This window comes from Microtus pennsylvanicus, chromosome 14 (assembly GCF_037038515.1).
Source record: "Microtus pennsylvanicus isolate mMicPen1 chromosome 14, mMicPen1.hap1, whole genome shotgun sequence".
Taxonomy (NCBI): Eukaryota; Metazoa; Chordata; class Mammalia; order Rodentia; family Cricetidae; genus Microtus; species Microtus pennsylvanicus.
This window is the reverse complement of record NC_134592.1, coordinates 61,105,389-61,124,861: the sequence shown is the minus strand read 5'-3', so window position 1 is coordinate 61,124,861 and position 19,473 is coordinate 61,105,389. Positions and strand designations below refer to the sequence as shown.

At 38.8% G+C, this 19,473-nt stretch overlaps 1 pseudogene; it reads right to left on the bottom strand.

Moving 5' to 3' along the window:
* Positions 1-1,420: 1,420 nt before the first annotated feature.
* Positions 1,421-1,848, bottom strand: LOC142834983 (cyclin-dependent kinases regulatory subunit 2 pseudogene; annotated as a pseudogene).
* Between the last annotated feature and the right edge of the window lie 17,625 nt (positions 1,849-19,473).

Here is a 19,473-nt window from a genome sequence, read left to right as displayed (position 1 = left end):
AAATGTTTGTGAACCACCATATGGTTGCTGGAAATTGAACTCAGGACCTTTGGAAGAGCCAGCAATGCTCTTAACTTCTGAGCCATCTCTCCAGTCCCCCCACATCCTCATTTCTATAGCAGACTTTTGGGTTTATCTTTCAGCTGTACCAGACTTTTTCAATTGGACCACCAATCAGCTCCAAAATCATGACACAGAGATTTCTTATTATGCTCAGTCTAGCTTACGCTCATTTCTGTCTATCTCTTTTAGTTCAAATTAACCTGTTTCTTTTTATCTCCCTTTTGCCTCGGCACTTTTTTACCTTTTCTTTCTTTCTGTATGCCTTCCCTTCACTGCTTCTCATGTCCTCTGGCTATCATCTGCCTGGCTTCTGGCTCTGGGCATGTCCCTTATTCTCCTCTTTCTTCTCTCATTTTTTCCCCTTTATCAAACCTAGATTTCTCTTCCTACGTTATCTCTCTGTCTGCCAGCCCCACCTATCCATTCTCCTCCTAGTGATTGGCCATCCAATTCTTTATTAGAAAAATCAGGGGCTTCAGTCAGGCAAGGTAAAGCAAATGCATCACAATTGTACATAGTTAAACACCATCTTTGCATCCTTAAACAAATGAAGCATAAACAAATATTACATACCTTTACACAGTTAAGGTAATATTCTGCGACATCATATTCTTCTTTATTAAGTGCTCAAGTAAAATAAAGTCTATCTCTAAAACATGCTGTTCCCAGCAATAAAAGAATGTCCCAAATATAAAATCCTTTTAACTATGGAACCTGTACAGAAGTAGGAGAGAGATATTAATCAAATAGTCAAAAATAAAACTGAAACTATGCTACCCACACTTATTAGAAAGGAGTTCTGCAGGAAGAACCTGAAACATTAGGTCATTAAGGTAGGCTATGATTTTCCTCAGGAAACTAATGTTAACCTAATGTCTGAAAGAAAGTCTTTCCAGTGGGAGGAACCAGCAAGCATCCAATAGGCACATTGTAGTCTGTATAGATAACTTTAAAGTGATACTCACTTTCTTCAGGAATAAACTTAAAATTAAAATAACACTCAAGATTTAAATATATAAATCATACTAAAAGCTTAAGAAATTCCTGTCCAAAGATATTTGATCCAGAAACTAGCAAAACAAAATAGCACTATTAATGATGAATCATTCCAAGTGTTATTCTGTACATGCAGGGGCCTGGATTTACATATCAGGAAAGTTAGTATCCTATAGCTAGTGAGAGGGATAGATAAAATTTATTTTATTTTTTTTGTAAATGCAACATACAAACTTTATTTAACAAAGTAACAGATAAAGTAAAACAGATGCTACTTATATTAAGAAAAAAAAACTACAAGAAAATTTATCTTTAACAACTTAAAATAACCTACTTGCAGTTGCATTTAACTGAGCTCTGTTGCTGTGAAGAATACAGCTCATGCGCAGGTATGGACGAGAGATTTGTACATTTTCAAGTATTCACTGAATACTACCCTTATATGAACATATACATTTAGTTTCAAAAAGATTAGGTGATCCCAGCTGTACTTCATTCTTGTTGTTCTTTTGGAAGAGGTCGTCTAAAGAGAAGAATATGTGGTTCTGGCTCGTGGATCATGGAATGCATCCAACCAAGACTCTGTTGGACACCAAGTCTCCTCCACTCCTCTTCAGACATCAGGTGAGTTTTCTGTACTTGTTTGGAGAGTTCTCTAGGTAACATGACATGCCGGTACTCGTAGTGCTCGTCGAAGTACTTGTCCGAATAGTAGATCTGTTTGTGGGCCATCCTGCCCGGCGCGCGGAAAGGAGAAAGGGAGCAGGAAACGGGGCGCAAGGAGCTCCAAGTCCGCCCACGGCCGGCGCAACGACTCGAATCGATAGATAAAATTTAAAAAGAGAAATTCTTGGACTAATTTCTGACTTTCTGGAATGTGCATTTCTCTGAATTCCAAACTATCTTTTACGTTTTGGCATCACCTTAGAGAATGTTTTCATTCTCTTCTACAGACTTACCATGGCACAAAGATCCTAAGAACCAGTTATTTTCTAAAAACCCATCTGTGCATCTGCATATGTAGGTGTGCCCAGCAAACCACTAAACCCTAAAGTAAGATGGAAAAGGCTATGACCTATGTAAACAAAACCTGTCCTTGAATATCTATGCTGACAACAGCAAATAGGTAGATATGCAGAGGGACCACCATGGTTAACTTTCCTATTTCTGAACTCCCTATACAATTGTACAGGAAAAGAAGACTTTGATTATGTAATAATTTATAAATGCAATAAAATGCTATTTTTATAAAGTACTGTACCCCCTGCTTGTTACTGTTCCCCAAAGGGCCTAAATAAACTTCATCAGTGAGCGTTTGCTCCAATTACTATTTACCAAATGAGAAACTTGAGCTAAAAAAGAAACCTTAATAAAGCCAAATTTAAAATTGCTGTGCTTCATTCTGTGCAAGCATGACATTTAAATTAATAGCATCTATTGCTACCCCTTAGGATTTATGATATAATTTGGAAAAACTACAGATGGTGTAGATTCATTTCTGCACTTTTTCTTTGAATCTGATGCATTGTTGCTGTGAATATAAAACAGTGTTCTTGTAGTTGTACTTGATGCTGTTTCTGTTCACCATGTTGAACGTAAAATTAACAAGGAATTAGTAACACAATCGTAGCCTTAAGAGCTAACAAAATGCAAATATATGGCATATCACCTATCTCCATGAGCAAATACTGATGATGCTTTCCTTTGTGAACCAGGTCAGGTCATGGAAAGGGAAACAACTCTAGCATGCTTTCTTCCAACGTGAAATGAATCTCAGTTTCTGGGCTAAGTTATAAGTTTAGTAAGCAAGAGAAACTTTGCGTGACAATCATATCATACGCTATGCTTTGCCTAGTTATGCTTTCATCTTTTATTGATTACAAGTCATATAACTTCAGGCAGACAAAAGAAAAATAATCCTTGTGTTGCTGAATACAGTGGTGTTTATGAATATCCCATGCTGTGTTAAGTGACTAAAACATCTGTCAGGTGTGCTACATTACAGCCACAGGAAAATTTCAAGCAGGTTGTGTGCCAAGCATAATATTTCGTCTCAGACCTTGTCAATCTGCTGATGGATGAGCCCAGTATTCTGAGAACTAAAGTTCTAAATGTGTTTATACTTTGTCTGATCTCTGAATCACATCGGGAGGCACAAAGATCACATGGTTACAAGGAATAAGATCACTTTCAATGGGCAGTACTTCTCTTGACCAATAAAACATGTAGGCTTTTATCTGTCCTAGGAAGATAGTTCCCTAGTCCTCTGTAATTCTGTTTTTATTTAGCAGACTACTTTCCATTTACTCAAAACAAATTAATGTCAAACAATTTTCAAAGGCTTTGTAAAGAGATTACGACTGGAGCAGAGTGTCTTGAAGCAAAAGGGTTTGTAGACATATTCTTTACTGAGTTACAATGTAAGTTACACTAACAGAAACTAAGTCATGTGAAATTGTGTTATGAGGGTGGCATATATGTGTTCCATCTTAATAATATAAATGGTAAATCTGTCCACTCTTCTCATGACCTTTCACATTCTAATCTACTCAATGAATAGGTTTTGAATTGGCTTTGGGAAGGATATTAATAAAACATACCTCTATGATACATCAACTCAACTATTTTCTTTAAAATACACAGAGGGAGGAGATTTGTCCTGCCTCAACTTGATATGCTGTTCAGTCCCAAGGGAAATGTTACCCAATCTGAATGGAGACATAGGAGAAGTGGATGGAGAGGGGAGGTAGAAGAGAGTTGAGTAATTGGGACAGGAAATGGGAGATGAGTAGGAGGGGAAACTGTAGTTGGTATGTAAAATAAAATTAAAAATGCATAAAATCCATATTTAAATCTTCATGATAAAATAAGTATTGTCCTAGATAACAATGGTGTACCTATCACATTAGCATGGCAAAGAGTTTTATATTTTACACTTTTTCTTCTGTCAGGTTGAGTGTAACTAGATTCATGTTGAGGTCTCGGATCCACCTAGACTTGAATTTTATACAGCATAATATAAATGGGTTAATTTGCATTCTTCTACATGCCAACATCCAGTTATGCCAGTGCTATTTGTTGAAGATGCTTTCTTTTTTTCCATTGTATAATTTTGGAAATAGAGGTCATGAAGAAAACACAAACTGAGGAAATTCTGAAAATGGAAAATCTGGGTAAATTAATGGGAACTACAGATACAAGCATAACCAATAGAATATAAGATGGAAGGGAGAATCTCAGGTGCTAAAGATACTACAGAGGAAAAAGTTTCATGCATCAAAGAAAATGTTAAATCCAAAAATTCTTAAAACAAAACATCCTGAAAATCTGGGAGACCATGAAAAGACTAAACCTAAGAATAATAAAGACAGAAGGAGAAGAATTCCAGGAGAAACGAAAGAAAATATATTTAAAAAAAAACCCATAGAATAAAACTTTCCCTGCCTAAAGAAGGATATCTCTGTAAAGGCACAAGAAGCTTACAGAATACCAAATAGGCTAGAACAAAATATTAGTCCCTTCTCTGTATAATAATCAAAATTCAAAACATACAGAATAAGGAAAGAATATTAAGAACTGCAAAGGGAAAAGGCCAAGTAATGTATAAAGGCAGGCCTAACAGAATTTTACCCGACTTCTCAATGAAAACCAGAAGGTCCTGGACAGATCTGCTGCAGACACTAAGAGAGACAGTGGACACAAGCACAGACTACTAGACCCAACAAAACATTCAATCACCATCGATGGAAATAACAAGATATTCCATGAAAAAAAAACAGATTTTAAAAATCTCTCTACAAATCCAGCCCTACAGAAAGTATTAGAAGGAAAACTTCAACCCAAGGAAGCTAATTACACCTACAAAACACAGACAACAGATAGTCTCACACCAGCAAACCCCAAAGAAGGGAAACACACAAATACTGCCACTATAAACAAACAGGAATTAACAATCACTGGATATTAATATCTCTTAATATCAGTGGACTCAGTTCACAGTCACAGGCTCAGAGAATGGATACGAAAGTAGGATCCATCCTTCTGCTATATACAAGAAACACATCTCAACCTCAAAGACAGACAATACCTCAGAGTAAAGAACGGTTGGGTAAAGATTTTCTAAATAAATGAACCCAAGAAACAAGCAATAAGAAGGTGTAGCTATCCTAATATCTAACAAAATAGACTTAAAACTAAAATCAATAGGAAGAGATGGAAAAAGACAATTCATACTAATCAATGGAAAAAATCTATGAAGTCTCAATACTGAACATCTATGGCCCAAACACAAGTACACCCACGTATGTCAAAGAAACCTCTTGCCAACCCTAAAATGGCTCCCTTAATGTAGATATCTTCTTCCCTGCTCCTATATCTGCCCTTCCTCCATCTCCACCCTCCCACTCCTCTTGCTCTAGAGAAGATCCCAGGTGTCCACGGGGATGTCCCTAGCTAGGTCCTTGGGCAGGAGAGTAGAGGGTGCCTAAACTGGTCTTGCCCCACTATCACACTGATGATTATCTCGAATATCACCATAGTCTTCGTCCATCAACGGATGGAGATAGAGACAAAGTCCCTCATCAGAGCAACGGACTGAGCGACCAATGTCCAGTTGAAGAGCAGAAGGAGGTAGAAGATGAGCAAGGAAGTCTGGAACACGAGGGGTTGGTCCACCCACTGAGACAGTGTGCCTGTTCTAATGGGAGCTCATCAAATCCAGCTGGACCGAGACTGAAATGAGCATGTGATCAAACTGGACTCTCTGAATGTGGCTGAAAATGGGGGCTGACTGAGAAGCCATTGATAAAGGCACTGGGACTTGTTTCTACTGCACGTACTGGCTTTTTGGGACCCTAGTCTATTTGGATGCAAAGCTTCCTAGGCCTGGATGGGGGTGGGGAGGGCTTAGACTTCCCACAGGGCAGGATTCCCTGCTCTCTCTTAAGGAGGGGGGGGGCAGGAGGGTGAGTGGGGGAATGGGAGGGGAATGGAAGGTGGAGAGGAAGTGTAAATTTTTGAATGGAAAAATTAAAAAAAATTTACTAAAGCTTAATTCACACATCAAACCCCACACTCTAATAGTAGGAGACTTCAACCTCCCGCTCCCCAATGGACAGTTCAGCCAGACCGAAACATAACAGAGAAATAAGAGAATTAACAGATGTCATGACTCAAATGGACTAAACAGACATCTATAGAACATTTCACCCTAACACAAAAGAATATAGCTTCTTCTCAGCATCCCATGGAACCTTCTTTAAAACTGATCACATACTCAGTAAAATAGTAAACCTCAACAGAACAAAAAAATTGGAATAACCCCCTGTATCTTTTTAGATCACTGCGGTTTAAAGTTAGAATTCAACAACACTCATTGCAGAAAGCCTACAAACTTGTGAAAATTGAACAGTGTTCAATTGAATCACCTCTAGGTCAAGGAAAAAATAAAAGAAATTAAAGGCTTCTAGAATTCAAGGAAAATGCAGGCACAATGTACCCAAACATATGGGGCACTATGAAAGCAGTGCTAAGTGGAAAGTTCATAGCACTAGGTGACTACATAAAGAAAGTGGAGAAATCTCACCCTAGGGGCTTAACAGCACACCTGAAATCTATAGAACAAAAAGAGGCAGACTCACTCAGGAGGAGTAAACAATGGAAAATAATCACATCAAGGGCTGAAAACAATAAAATAGAAACAACAAAACAATACAAAGAATCAGTGAAGCAAAGAGCTGATTCTTTGAAAAAAAAATCAACAAGATAGACACACCTTTATCCAAATTAATCAAAAGGCAGAGAAAGGACATCCAAATTAACAAAATCAGAAATGAAAAGGGGAACATAACAACAGGCACCAAGGAAATACAGAGATTCATTGGGTCATACTCCAAAAACATGTACACCACAAAATTGGAAAATATAAAAGAAATAAATAATCTTTTGGTAGATAACACATACCAAAATTAAATCAAGGCCAGGTGAACAATTTAAATACACCTAAAACCTGCAAGGAAATAGAAGCAGTCATCAAAAGACTCAAAAAAAACATAGCCCAGGTCTAGAAACTTTCAGTACAGAATCCTACCAGAACTTTACAGATGAGCTAATACCTATACTCCTAAATTTGTTCCACAGAATAGAAACAGAAGGAATATTGCAAAACTCTTTTTATAAGGCTATAGTTACCCTGTTAACAAATCCACCCAAACACTAAACCAAGAAAAATAATTATAGACCAATCTCCCTCAGGAACATTGTACAAAAATACTCAATAACATACTGGCAAACTGAATCAAAAACACATCAAAAATCATCCTCAATTATCAAGTTGACTTTATTCCAGAGATGCAGGGATGGTTCAACGTATGAAAATCTGTCAATGTTATTCACTATATAAATAAACCAAAAGGAAAAAAAACATATGATCATCACATTAGATGCTGAAAAAGCATTTGACAAAATCCAGGACCCCTTCATGATAAAAGTAGTGGAGAGATCAGGGATGCAAGGAACATATCTAAACATAATAAAATCAATATTCAGCAAGTCAACAGACAACATAAAATTAAATTGAAAGAAATTCAAAGAGATTCCACTGAAATCAGGATTAAGGTGAGACTGTCTACTCTCTCCAAATTTACTCAAAATAGTTCTTGAAGTTCTAGCTAGAGTAATAAGACAACAAAGGAGACCAAGGGGATACAAAATGGTAAAGAAGAAGTTAAACTCCACTATTTACAGATGATATGATAGTATACATAAGTGACCCAAAAACTCTACCAGGGAAATCCTACAGCTGATAAATACCTTCAGTAATCTGGCAGAATACAAGATCAGCTCAAAAATGCAATAGCTCTTCTATATACAAATGATAAAGAACCCAAGAAAGAAACCAGAGAAACATCACTTTTCCCAATAGCCACAATTAGCATAAAATATCTTGGAGTAGCCAGATAATAGTATTGCACATCTTTAATCCCAGCACTCAGAAGGCAGAGGCGGGTGGATCTCTGTGAGTTCGAGGCCAGCCTGGTCTACAAGAGCTAGTTCCAGGACAGGCTCCAAAAGCTACAGAGAAACCCTGTCTCTGTTCAAAAAGAGTGAAAGATCTGTTCACAAAGAGAGCAGGAACAAAGTCTAGCAGCCAGAAGTGAGTGCTGGAAGCAAGAGAGTGAGTACATACTTTACAGCTGCATTTATAGTATAAGAGAACACACCAAAGTGCACTGCTATCTTAAAGGCTATTTGCTGGAGGAGTGGAAGGAACTCCCACAGTACTATATCTTAAATGCTATTGGCTGAAGGAGCAGAATGTGCCTAGGAATTTGGGTGACAATTGCATGGCTGTGGCAGACTGAAGGGCCAATGGCAGTGGTACAAGGATTTATCCCTGTTGCTTGTACTGGCTGTTTGGAACCCATTGTCTTTGTAGCAATACCTTACTCAGCCTAGATACAGTAGGAAGGGTCTTGGTTCTTCCTCCACGTAACGTGCCTTGGCCTCTATGAGGAGTGGTGGGGAGTAGAGGGAGAAGGTAGAGGAAATGAGAGGAGGGGAGAGAGTGGGAACTGGGATTGGTATGCAAAATTAAAAATGATAGTCTTTTTTAAATAAAATTTTAAAGAAGATGGAAATATTTCCCACACCATTGATAGGTAGGATTAACATACTAACAATGGCCATTTTACCAAAGAAATCTACAAATTCATTGCAATTCCAAATAAAATCCCAGCACAATTCTTTACAGATCTTAAAGAATAATACTCAGCTTCATATAAAAACACACAGACTAGGTAACAAGGTGAATGCATGGGAAGGGGGACAACCAGATCTCCCTGGGAAGGGAATTTAGAAGAGATCTCATGAGTCTACTAAGAGCAAGTGGGAATGGGAACATGATCAGACTGAGGGCAGCACAGAAGGAGGGCTTCCTGAGAGAGACTACTGGGATGAGGCACTACAGGGTGGTTAGAGGAAGAGACCTATTCAGTCATCCTCATCAATGTAGACCATGAAACCCAATATGGACAAGTTCAACAGAACCATCATATACAGGCTACCCATGTATGTTTCAACATTGCCATGGCATAAATTTTATTCTTTCAGAATCCTGGCAGAATCTCCCACAAGTCCATGGGGAGGAACTCTGCTTAGATTCCTAGCAACAGAGAATAAGTAGCCTGAAGTGTCCATCTACTGTAGCCAGATTGGTACCTGGCCAAATTGTCATCAGAGAAGTATCATTCAGCAACTGATGGAGGCAAATTCAGAGACCCACAACCAAACATTAGTCAGAGTTCAGAAATTCTACAGAGAATTAAAAGTGCTAGCAATTGAGAGTTTAACCATTGTTCAGTGAGTATATGGTCAAAACAAATTGGACTTTGGTGGGTTTTTGTTCTTCATTTGGAAGAGTGATGTGGGAGTCCTCTCTGCGTGTTGCTTGTATTGGTGTTGTAAAATGGGCAGTGGGCCGCTTTCTGCCACCGAACTCCCAGCCACCTGGCCAGCTTATACCCTGAAATAACAACACCCAAATTGTATTCATTTAAACACTGCCTGGCCCATTAGTTCTAACCTCTTATTGGCTAACTCTCACATCTTGATTCAACCCATTTCTAATCATCTGTATGTCACCATGAAGCTGTGGCTTACCAGGAAAGATTCAGCATGTCTGATCTGGCAGCTTCATGGCAGCTCTCTCTGACCCTGCTTTCTTCCCTCCCAGAATTCAGTTCTGTATTCTCCACCCTTCTAAGGGCTGCCCTATCAAAGGCCAAGGCAGTTTTCTTTATTCAACCAATGAAAGCAACACATAGAAAGAAGACTCTCCTACACCATATTGGTTAATGAATAAAGAAACTGCCTTGGCCTGAGAAGGCAGAACTTAGGTAGGTGGAGAAGACAGAACTGAATTCTGGAACAAAGAAAACAGAGTTAGAGAGATGCCATGGATCCACCAAAGACAGATGCTTGGAATTTTACCCAGTAAGCCACTGCCACATGGCAATATACAGATTAATAGAAATGGGTTAAATTAAGATGTAAGAATTAACCAATAAAAAAAAACTAGAGCTAATGGGCCAAGCAGTGATTTAAGTAATACAGTTCCTGTGTGGTTATTTTGGGGCTATCCTAGCCAGGTGGCAAGAATGAACAAGCAGGCCCTCCTTGCAACAGAGGAGGGCATATGGGTAGGGGTGGAACTGGGAGAAATGGGAAGCCAGTGTTATTCAGATGCATTCTGTGAATTACTAATCAACAAAAATAATACTTTGCAAAAGATATGAAAAACCTAAAATACAGAATAATTTAATTCTTTAGGTTTTGTTTCTGTTTCTATAATGAAATACCCTGACAAAACACAAATTGAGTTCATTCAGTTACAACTACAAGCTAGAATCTATCACTGCAGGAAAGACAAGACAGAAACTTGGAGTAGCTAGTTATATAACATCGGGCAAGAGCAGAGATGTAAAAACACACGCATGCTGACTGCTCAACTTGCTTTGCTCATCCTTACACTAGTCAACCCAAGAGGCACTACTAACCACATTCACTGTGGCTCTTCCATCTCCATTTACAAAATGCCTTACATACATGCCCTCGGGCAAACTTCAGTGTTTCCCAAATGATTCTATATTGTATTAAAGAGACATTTAAGACTAACAATAATATAAACTCAAGAAGTCTTATTGATTGGTTATATGTCTAAAATGAAAAATGGGTGGGCTTTCTTTGGGCTGGAGCAGCTTACACATGGGAGAGTCATTCAATGAACTAAGGAATCACACTTCACATATTCATTAACTTTCTAAATTTTGTTTCTTTTAATACTTGTGGTATATTTAATACTTTCATGGGAATATTTCAGTTGCTGTTTCTTTTACCTTGTCTAAACTTCTGTAGAAATTTTTCTTTGACAATATCATGCCTACACATAATAAATTCTGATTGCTTTGACTCACCACCCTCCCTCCCATCCCTGCCAATGCATGCCCATCCCTACAATTCCTCTTACTGTGGTCTTTTAATTTTATTTTTAACACACTGAGTTTAACAACTTCTTCTGTGTAACTATAGGTTGTAGTAATATGGGCAGCGGCGGGGCTGCGTCCCCAACACCCCAGCCGCCTGCCCAGCTAGCTTTACCCGAAATAATTACACAGACACTGTATTCTTTTAAACACTGCTTGACCCATCTCTATTTAGCCTCTTCTAGGCTAACTCTCGCACCTGAACTAGCCCATTTCTTATCATTTGTGTAGCACCGGTCTTACCGGGAAGATTCTAGCCTATGTCCATCCTGGGTCGGAGCTTCATCGCGTGTGTCTGCCCGGGAGCGGGGCATGGCATCTCTCTGAAGCGTCTGCTCCGGAGAGGAGAGCTGTCCAGTCTGACCTCACTTCCTCTTCCTCCCAGCGTTTTGTTCTGTTTACTCCTCCCACCTATCTCCTAACCAATGAGAGCCAAGCAGTTTCTTTTAATTTAACCAGTGACCTTCCTCCATCAATAGGTTATGAAATATCCCTTGAAAACTGGAGGGGTTGCCTGTGGATACACAAATGAAGATAATGCTTGCTTCTCCAAGGACACCATCAGCCCTTCTCCAATCCCAGTCTAATGTTAGCTCAGCACAGGTAGCTGGAGCAACTGTGGCAGTATATTTCCAATGGCAATGTCCTATGCAGAAGAAAGAATTTTGTGCCCCTCCTCCCTATCTTCTCATTTTTGCATTGTTTGCACACCTTTATTTGTGATAGTTTGAGTCTTAGATGACATAATGCAAATGAGAACTCAACTCACCCTTGTCATTAACAGAGAACATCTGTATATCTCTGTATTCACCACAGTCTATTGCAAAGAGAATCTTTGCCAATAGTAACACTTGTTTATGGATATAAACAAAAATGTGTATAAGACAATTTGGCACCACATCAATGTAGCTAAACATCTACAGTAACCTTACCTCCCCCAAGACCTAAGACCTCCCTCAGCCATTGGTTACTGCTTGAGAACACAATCAATAATTTTTATTCAAGTATGTTTTAAAAAACTGTGCAAGCCTTAAGATAACTTTCTCTACATTTAAAGCACTTGATTTCAGAACTAAATGAATATTATGTTTATATATGAAACTGACAAGAGCACTCTAGTTGTCTAGTAAGCTCATAATATTTAAATTATGATTATTAAAGAAATCATGCTAATATCCTCACACCTGTGCCACCTCAAATTTCTTCACTCTAAATTTGTCAGAATAATTTTAGCTGCAGTTATATGCTTAAGTCTACTTCTGAGACATATAAATTTTAAATTTTAACTTCTCTAATAGCTAAGGAAACATTTTCCTTAACTTTATTGTTGTTCTCGCCATGCCCACAACAGCTTCCAAGAAGTAATGGATAAAATATTATGCCAATCTATGCTAAAGGAAGAGAAAATTTAAAAACATATCTTTCTAGTTCTTAGTTTTATCTCCCCCATATTCCTTCCCTCATCTTTCCCTTCCCTACCCAATAACATTTGATCCTCTTGTACCATCCCCCCTTGTCCGCCCATAATTATCTATTCTAATTCCATTTCCTATGGAGATCCATCCATCTCCTTAATCCTGTACTTTACCACTAACCTCTGTGAATGTATAAATTGTAAACTTGTTTATCAGTGACTTAACAGCTAACATCCATATGTAAGTAAATGTTTTTATTGGCCTGACTTACACTTATCAGGATGAATTTTTTCTAGTTCCATCCATTCATCTTCAAATTTCATATTTTTAAAAACTTGCTTAATACTTAATTGTGTAAATTAATTTTATTTTCTTTATTTATTCATCTAATGGCATCTATCTATGTTGATTTCAATTTCTGCTTATTATGAATAGAACAACTACTGTGGATTAACCACTCTGTATGTTGTGAATATGTTTTATTGACATTGGTTAATTTTTTTAAAAAAAATAAAAAATCTTTTTGGCCTATAGCAAGGCAGGATAGAGTCAGGTGGGAAATCCAATCAAAGATACAGGGAGACAAAAGGTGGAGTCAGAGGCAGATGCCAGCGAGCTGCTGAAACAGCAAGATGTACTAAAGAGCAGGTAATGCCACAAAACTATGTGGCAAAATATAGATTAATAGAAATGGGTTCATTTAAGTTGTAAGAGCTAGTTAGCAGTAAAGCTGAACAATAGGCCAGTTTATAATTAAGATTAGGACTCTGAGTGATTTTTTAAGAGCGACTGCCGGGACGGGTAAGGCAGAAAAGTCTTCGTTTATATTGGACCCCAATGTAGGAGACCAGGTAAAAAGGACCGAATCTGTTATTATGTCTGGTTTATTAAAAGGTACAAAATAAAAGAACACCCACAATACAGAACAAGGCTGCAACACTGTTACTTCTTCAGGTTTGATCATCTCATTCCCAATGGACATCAGAGAGGTCCAGGGAAGTTCACCAAGCTGCCACAGCCAGCAAACCCTCCACAATTGGTCCAACCTGGCATTTTATTTGGGAGTCTTTGGATCATGTATCTCCAGAGAAGACACACCCATTGGGCCAAGTCACTCCAATATGACTGACTGTCAGATAGATTTCCCACAAAGAGGACCTCTAAATGGATCACACATTGTTTAAAAATGTGTGTAGTATTGTGGCAGAATTTTCATGAATACTGCATTGAATCTAATGATTACTTTTGGTAGGATGGTAATTTTTACAATATTAAAGATACTGGTTTTTTGTACATGAGAGATCTTTCATCTTCTTACAGCTTCTTTGATTTAAGTTTTTATCATGTAAGGCTTTTACTTGCTTACCTAGATACACACCCAGATATTTTATATTATTCGGACTATCATCAAAAAATATTGTTTCCCTGATTTCTTTCTCTGTCTATTTTATATAGGAGGACAACTAATTTTGTGAGTTAATTTTGTATACTGCTACTGGGAAAAATAAGTTTATCAGCTGTAGAAGTCTCCCAGGAGAACACTTAAGAACACTTTTGTACACTATCATTTCATCTGCATATAAATATTCCTTGGTTTCTTCCTTCCCAATTTGTAGCCCCTTAATCTCCTTCATTCATCTTATTGCTCTAGATAAGACTACAAATACTATACTGAGTGTGTGATTAGAATGGGTAGCTTTGTCTTGTTCCTAGATGTAGTGAAACTGCTTTTCGTTCCTCTCCTTTTAAATTGCTGTTGTCTATGTGCTTGCTGTAAATTGCCTTTACTATGTTCATATATGTCACTTGCATCCCTAAGGGCTTTTTTCATGAAAAGCTAATAGTCCAGACAGATTGCAATTAATATCAAACCTCATAGTAGTTATTTTAAAAACAGCTGAAGGACCAGGTGGGACGAAAAAGCTTCCAGTTACATATCCTGAAAGTATATATGCACATTTTATGGATTGAGGAGGTTGTATTTATATATTTATATATAAACAATTAAAGAGGAAGATGCCTTGAATTTGAAAGAAATGAAGGAAGTTTGGGGGAGTTGGAGAGAAGAAGGAAGATGGAAGGGTAAAAATGATGTAATTATATTTTAATTTCAAACTGTCAAAAGTTAGTTTTAAAATTCTGATTATGTACTTTCATCAACATCATAAGAAACAGCTTGGAATTTTGTAAAGGAGACAGCATAGAAAAATCTATAGTCTGAAGAATTAATGCTAAAAAGCATTTAAGTTAAAAGACAATTTTCAACACTGCACTGACAAAATCACATACTATGGGATTCAAATCAATAAAAATGTAGCATTACACCTTTTCATCTATAACAATTCCGCTTGACAAGTGAGAGGGGTCAAGAACAGTGTCCTAACAATCTATCCTGACTGAGGACAGATGGAGAGTTGTTCATAGAAAAGGAAAAAGTGTGTGTCCAAATCTGATCTCAGCTGGACCTACAGGAAAACACACTTAGTGATTTTATCTCCAAATTGCCCTTAGCAGGATGTCCTTGGCTAAGGATTATAGAAAGAAGAACCCAGGGTTTAAGACATGACTTCCTGGAGAAATTCACAAAGGCTTTTATACTCTTGAGTTCTTTTTTCTTCTTTTTTTTCTTTTGCGATTTCTCAATGTAACTGCTTTTTGCTCTATAAAGAGCTACTTGAGTCTCATCCATTCCAGGTCAGTGATGCATATTTTACATAAGAAGCGCCGCTTGATAGATGCATTTAATGATTCAGACTTCTGTTTTATATACTTTAAATATTTGATTTATTGATCTCTTGAATGTGTTTCCTAAAGTCTCCCCTTGGGATGATTCATGATTTTGATTTTGGCTGTCAGATTGGATGGACCAAGTGCATGATTTCTTTAATGATTGTGACAAGATATGTGAATGTGTATTAAAATGCAATTTATTTATTGAAGAAATTTGTGAGCTAAAATGAGTTCATTGCTCATTCCATTTCTCTTAAGGTAAATATTCAGCCCTAGTATGCTGGATACAAACTAAAATCGTCTGAATGTAGGGAACTTCAATTTAAAAAATGACTCCTAAGATTTGTTTGAAGAAAGCCTTTGGGACATTTTCTTAGCAAATGATTACTGGGGAAGCATCACATTGTTGGTGGAGCTATCCCTGGATTGGTGGTCCTGGGTTCTATCAGAAAGCAGTCTGAGCAAGCCCTGTCGAGCAAGCTAGTAAGCAGCACTCCTACCTGGTCTCTACATAAGCTCCTGTTTCCAGTTTCCTGACCCATTTGAATTTCTATTCCTTTTTTTTAATTTAATTTTATTTATTTTGTTATTGAGAAAAGGAAAAAAAAGTTTCCCCCTCCTCCCAGCCTCCCATTTTCCTCCCCCTCCTCCCACTCTTCTCCCCCTCCCCCCACTCCTCTCCCCCTCCCTCTCCAGTCCAAAGAGCAGTCAGGGTTCCCTGCCCTGTGGAAAGTCCAAAGTCCTCCCCCCCCTCCGTCCATGTCAAGGAAGGTGAACATCCAAACTGGCTAGGCTCGCACAAAGCCAGAACATGAAGCAGGATCAAAACCCAGTGCCATTGTCCTTGGCTTCTCATCAGCCCTCCTTGTTCGCCATGTTCAGAGAGTCCAGTTTTATCCCATGCTTTTTCAGTCCCAGTCCAGCTGGCCTTGGTGAGCTCCCAATAGATCAGCCCCACTGTCTCAGTGGGTGGGCGCACCCCTCGTGGTCCTGACTTCCTTGCTCATGTTCTCCCTCCTTCTGCTCCTCATTGGGACCTTGGGAGCTCAGTCCAGTGCTCCAGTGTGGGTCTCTGTCTCTATCTCCATCCATCACCAAATGAAGGTTCTATGGTGATATGCAAGATATTCGTCAGTATTGCTATAGGATAGGGTCGTTTCAGGTTCCCTATCCTCAGCTGCCCAAGGAACTAACTGGGGACATCGCCTTGGGCTCCTGGGAGCCACTCTAGGTTCAAGTCTCCTGCCAGCCCTAAGGTGGCTCCCTTAACTAAGAATTGTGCTTCCGTGCTCCCCTATCCAGCCTTCCTTTATCCCAATCCTCCTGTTTCCCCAAGTTCCCCCTTCCTCCCCTTCTCACTTTTCTCTCCCCATCTCCCCTTACCCCCAACCCACCCCACCCCCAAAATCCCACTTTTCTCCCCGGCAATTTTGTCTACTTCCCATAGGCAAGAGGATAGCTATATGTTTTTCGTTGGGTTCACCTTCTTATTTAGCTTCTTTAGGTTCACCACTTGTAGACTCCGTGACCCTTATTTATGGCTAGAAACCAATTATGAGTACATCCAACTTCCATTTATGATGGACAGTAATACAAACGTGTAAGCCAAATAAATTCTTCTCTCTATATCTTGCTTTTTGGTTATGGTGATTCATTGTAGAAACAAAAACCCTAACTAACTCAATATGGTACCAGGAGTGTGATATTGCTGTGACAGATATGACCATGTTGTTTTTGAAAGGATTAGGGGAAGATTTTTGCAATTTAGTGCAAGAAAATACATTGAGTTTTCATTGCTTAGCAAGCTGTTCGGTTGGAAACTAAATGCTGGTCTGCTGGAGCTGAGAAAGTGGTAGTGATTAAAAAGAGACCAAGAACATAGTTGAGCATATACTTTTGTTGTATGATAAGGCCTCTCTTGGGTATATTCCCAAGAGTGGTATTGCTGGGTCCAGGGGTAAGTTGATCCCGAATTTCCTGAGAAACCACCATACTGCTTTCCAAAGTGGTTGCACAAGTTTGCATTCCCACCAGCAATGGGTGAGTGTACCCCTTTCTCCACAACCTCTCCAGCAAAGGCTATCATTGGTGTTTTTTATTTTAGCCATTCTGACAGGTATAAGATGGTATCTTAAAGTTGTCTTGATTTGCATTTCCCTGATCACTAAGGAAGTTGAGCATGACCTTAAGTGTCTTTTGGCCATTTGAAGTTCTTCTGTTGAGAATTCTCTGTTCAGCTCAATGCCCCACTTTATAATTGGGTTGATTAGCCTTTTACGGTCTAGTTTCTTGAGATCTTTATATATTTTGGAGATCAGACCTTTGTCAGTTGCGGGGTTGGTGAAGATCTACTCCCAGTTAGTGGGTTGCCTTTGTGTCTTAGCGACAGTGTCCTTTGCTTTACAGAAGCTTCTCAGTCTCAGGAGGTCCCATTTATTCAATGAGGTCCTTAATGTCTGTGCTGCTGTGATAGCCAGAACCTGGAAACAACCTAGATGCCCTTCAATGGAAGAATGGATGAAGAAAGTATGGAATATATACATATTAGAGTACTACTCAGCAATAAAAAAACAAGGACTTCTTGAATTTTACATGCAAATGGATGGAAATAGAAAACACTATCCTGAGTGAGGTAAGCCAGACCCAAGAAGAGGAACATGGGATGTACTCACTCATATTTGGTTTCTAGCCATAAACCAAAGACATTGAGCCTATAATTAGTGATCCTAGAGAAGCTAAATAAGGAGAACCCAAAGAAAAACATATAGGCATCCTCCTGAATATTAACCTTCATCAGGCGATGAAAGGAGACAGAGACAGAGATCCACATTGGAGCACAGGACTGAAATCTCAAGGTCCAAATCAGGAGCAGAAGGAGAGAGAGCACGAGCAAGGAACTCAGGACCGCAAGGGGTGCACCCACACACTGAGACAATGGGGATGTTCTACTGGGAACTCACCAAGACCAGCTGGCCTGGGTCTGGAAAAGCCTGGGATAAAACCGGACTCTCTGAACATAGCGGACAATGAGGACTACTGAGAACTCAAGAACAATGGCAATGTGTTTCTGATCCTACTGCAAGCACTGGCTTTGTGGGAGCCTAGGCAGTTTGGATGCTCAACTTACTAGACCTGGATGGAGGTGGGGGTTCCTTGGACTTCCCACAGGACAGGGAACTCTGACTGCTTTTCGGGCTGGGGGGGGGGACTTAATTGGGGGAGGGGGAGGGAAATGGGAGGCGGTGGCGGGGAAGAGACAGAAATCTTTAATAAATAAATAAATTAAAAAAAAAAGAGACCAAGAATGTTGAGGTGAAATCTCCTCAGAATTGTTTCCTGAAAGCACAATGAAACTCTGTTCCAGAGTCAGCCAAGGTCATACCTCATGCTGGCAGCTGAATTTCGTAGTCTAAGAGTCACCTAAGTATTACTCATTTTGAAGGCATGAAATGATCATGGAGAGATACTGAGGCTTGGCACTGAGAGGCCAAGAGATACCATTGATGGAGGTGCAGTCTCAGTGGCAGATGAAGAGTCGGCATCATGTAGAGAAATCAAGGCTTGGCACCATGAAGAGATCCTATGAGAAGCAATTGGTGGAAATGAAGTCCAGTTTCAACAGAAGACTCAAGCATTTTGAAGGTTTCAGTACCATGGGATGACCATGAAGAACAAAACTAGATCAAGATGAAGACTCAAAGAAAAGTTGTTTGTTTTGAAGAGGACGGAGCCCAAAAAGTGACCCAAGTTTATAGAGAAGCCAAGAATATTGTGAGTGAATCACAGATAATTGTACATTGAGTTATTTAAATTTCTGTAGTTTGGTTATGATTTGATTTGATTATGACTGTGCCTTGGTTCTTCCTGCTTGAAGAAAAAATTTAGCTCAATTTTGATTTTTATAGGAGTCTATCATTGTAAAATTTAACCTTTTGAAAGAAATTTTAGATTTTTAAAGAGATCAGATATTTTAAAGGCACTGAACTTTTAACATATTTGAATTTGGAAGAACTGTGAGACTTTATATATGTTTTTGATGTGAGATTTGGGGATAAATAAAAAACGAAAAGTTGTAGCTTAGTAGTGATGTGTTTATGTATCAACTTGACAAGGGGTCAGTTGTGCTGGATGGTTTTATACCAACTTGACTCAAGCTAAAGTCATCTGACAAGAGAGAATGTCAATTAAGAAAATGCCTCCATGAGATAGAGCTACAAACAAGACTTTAT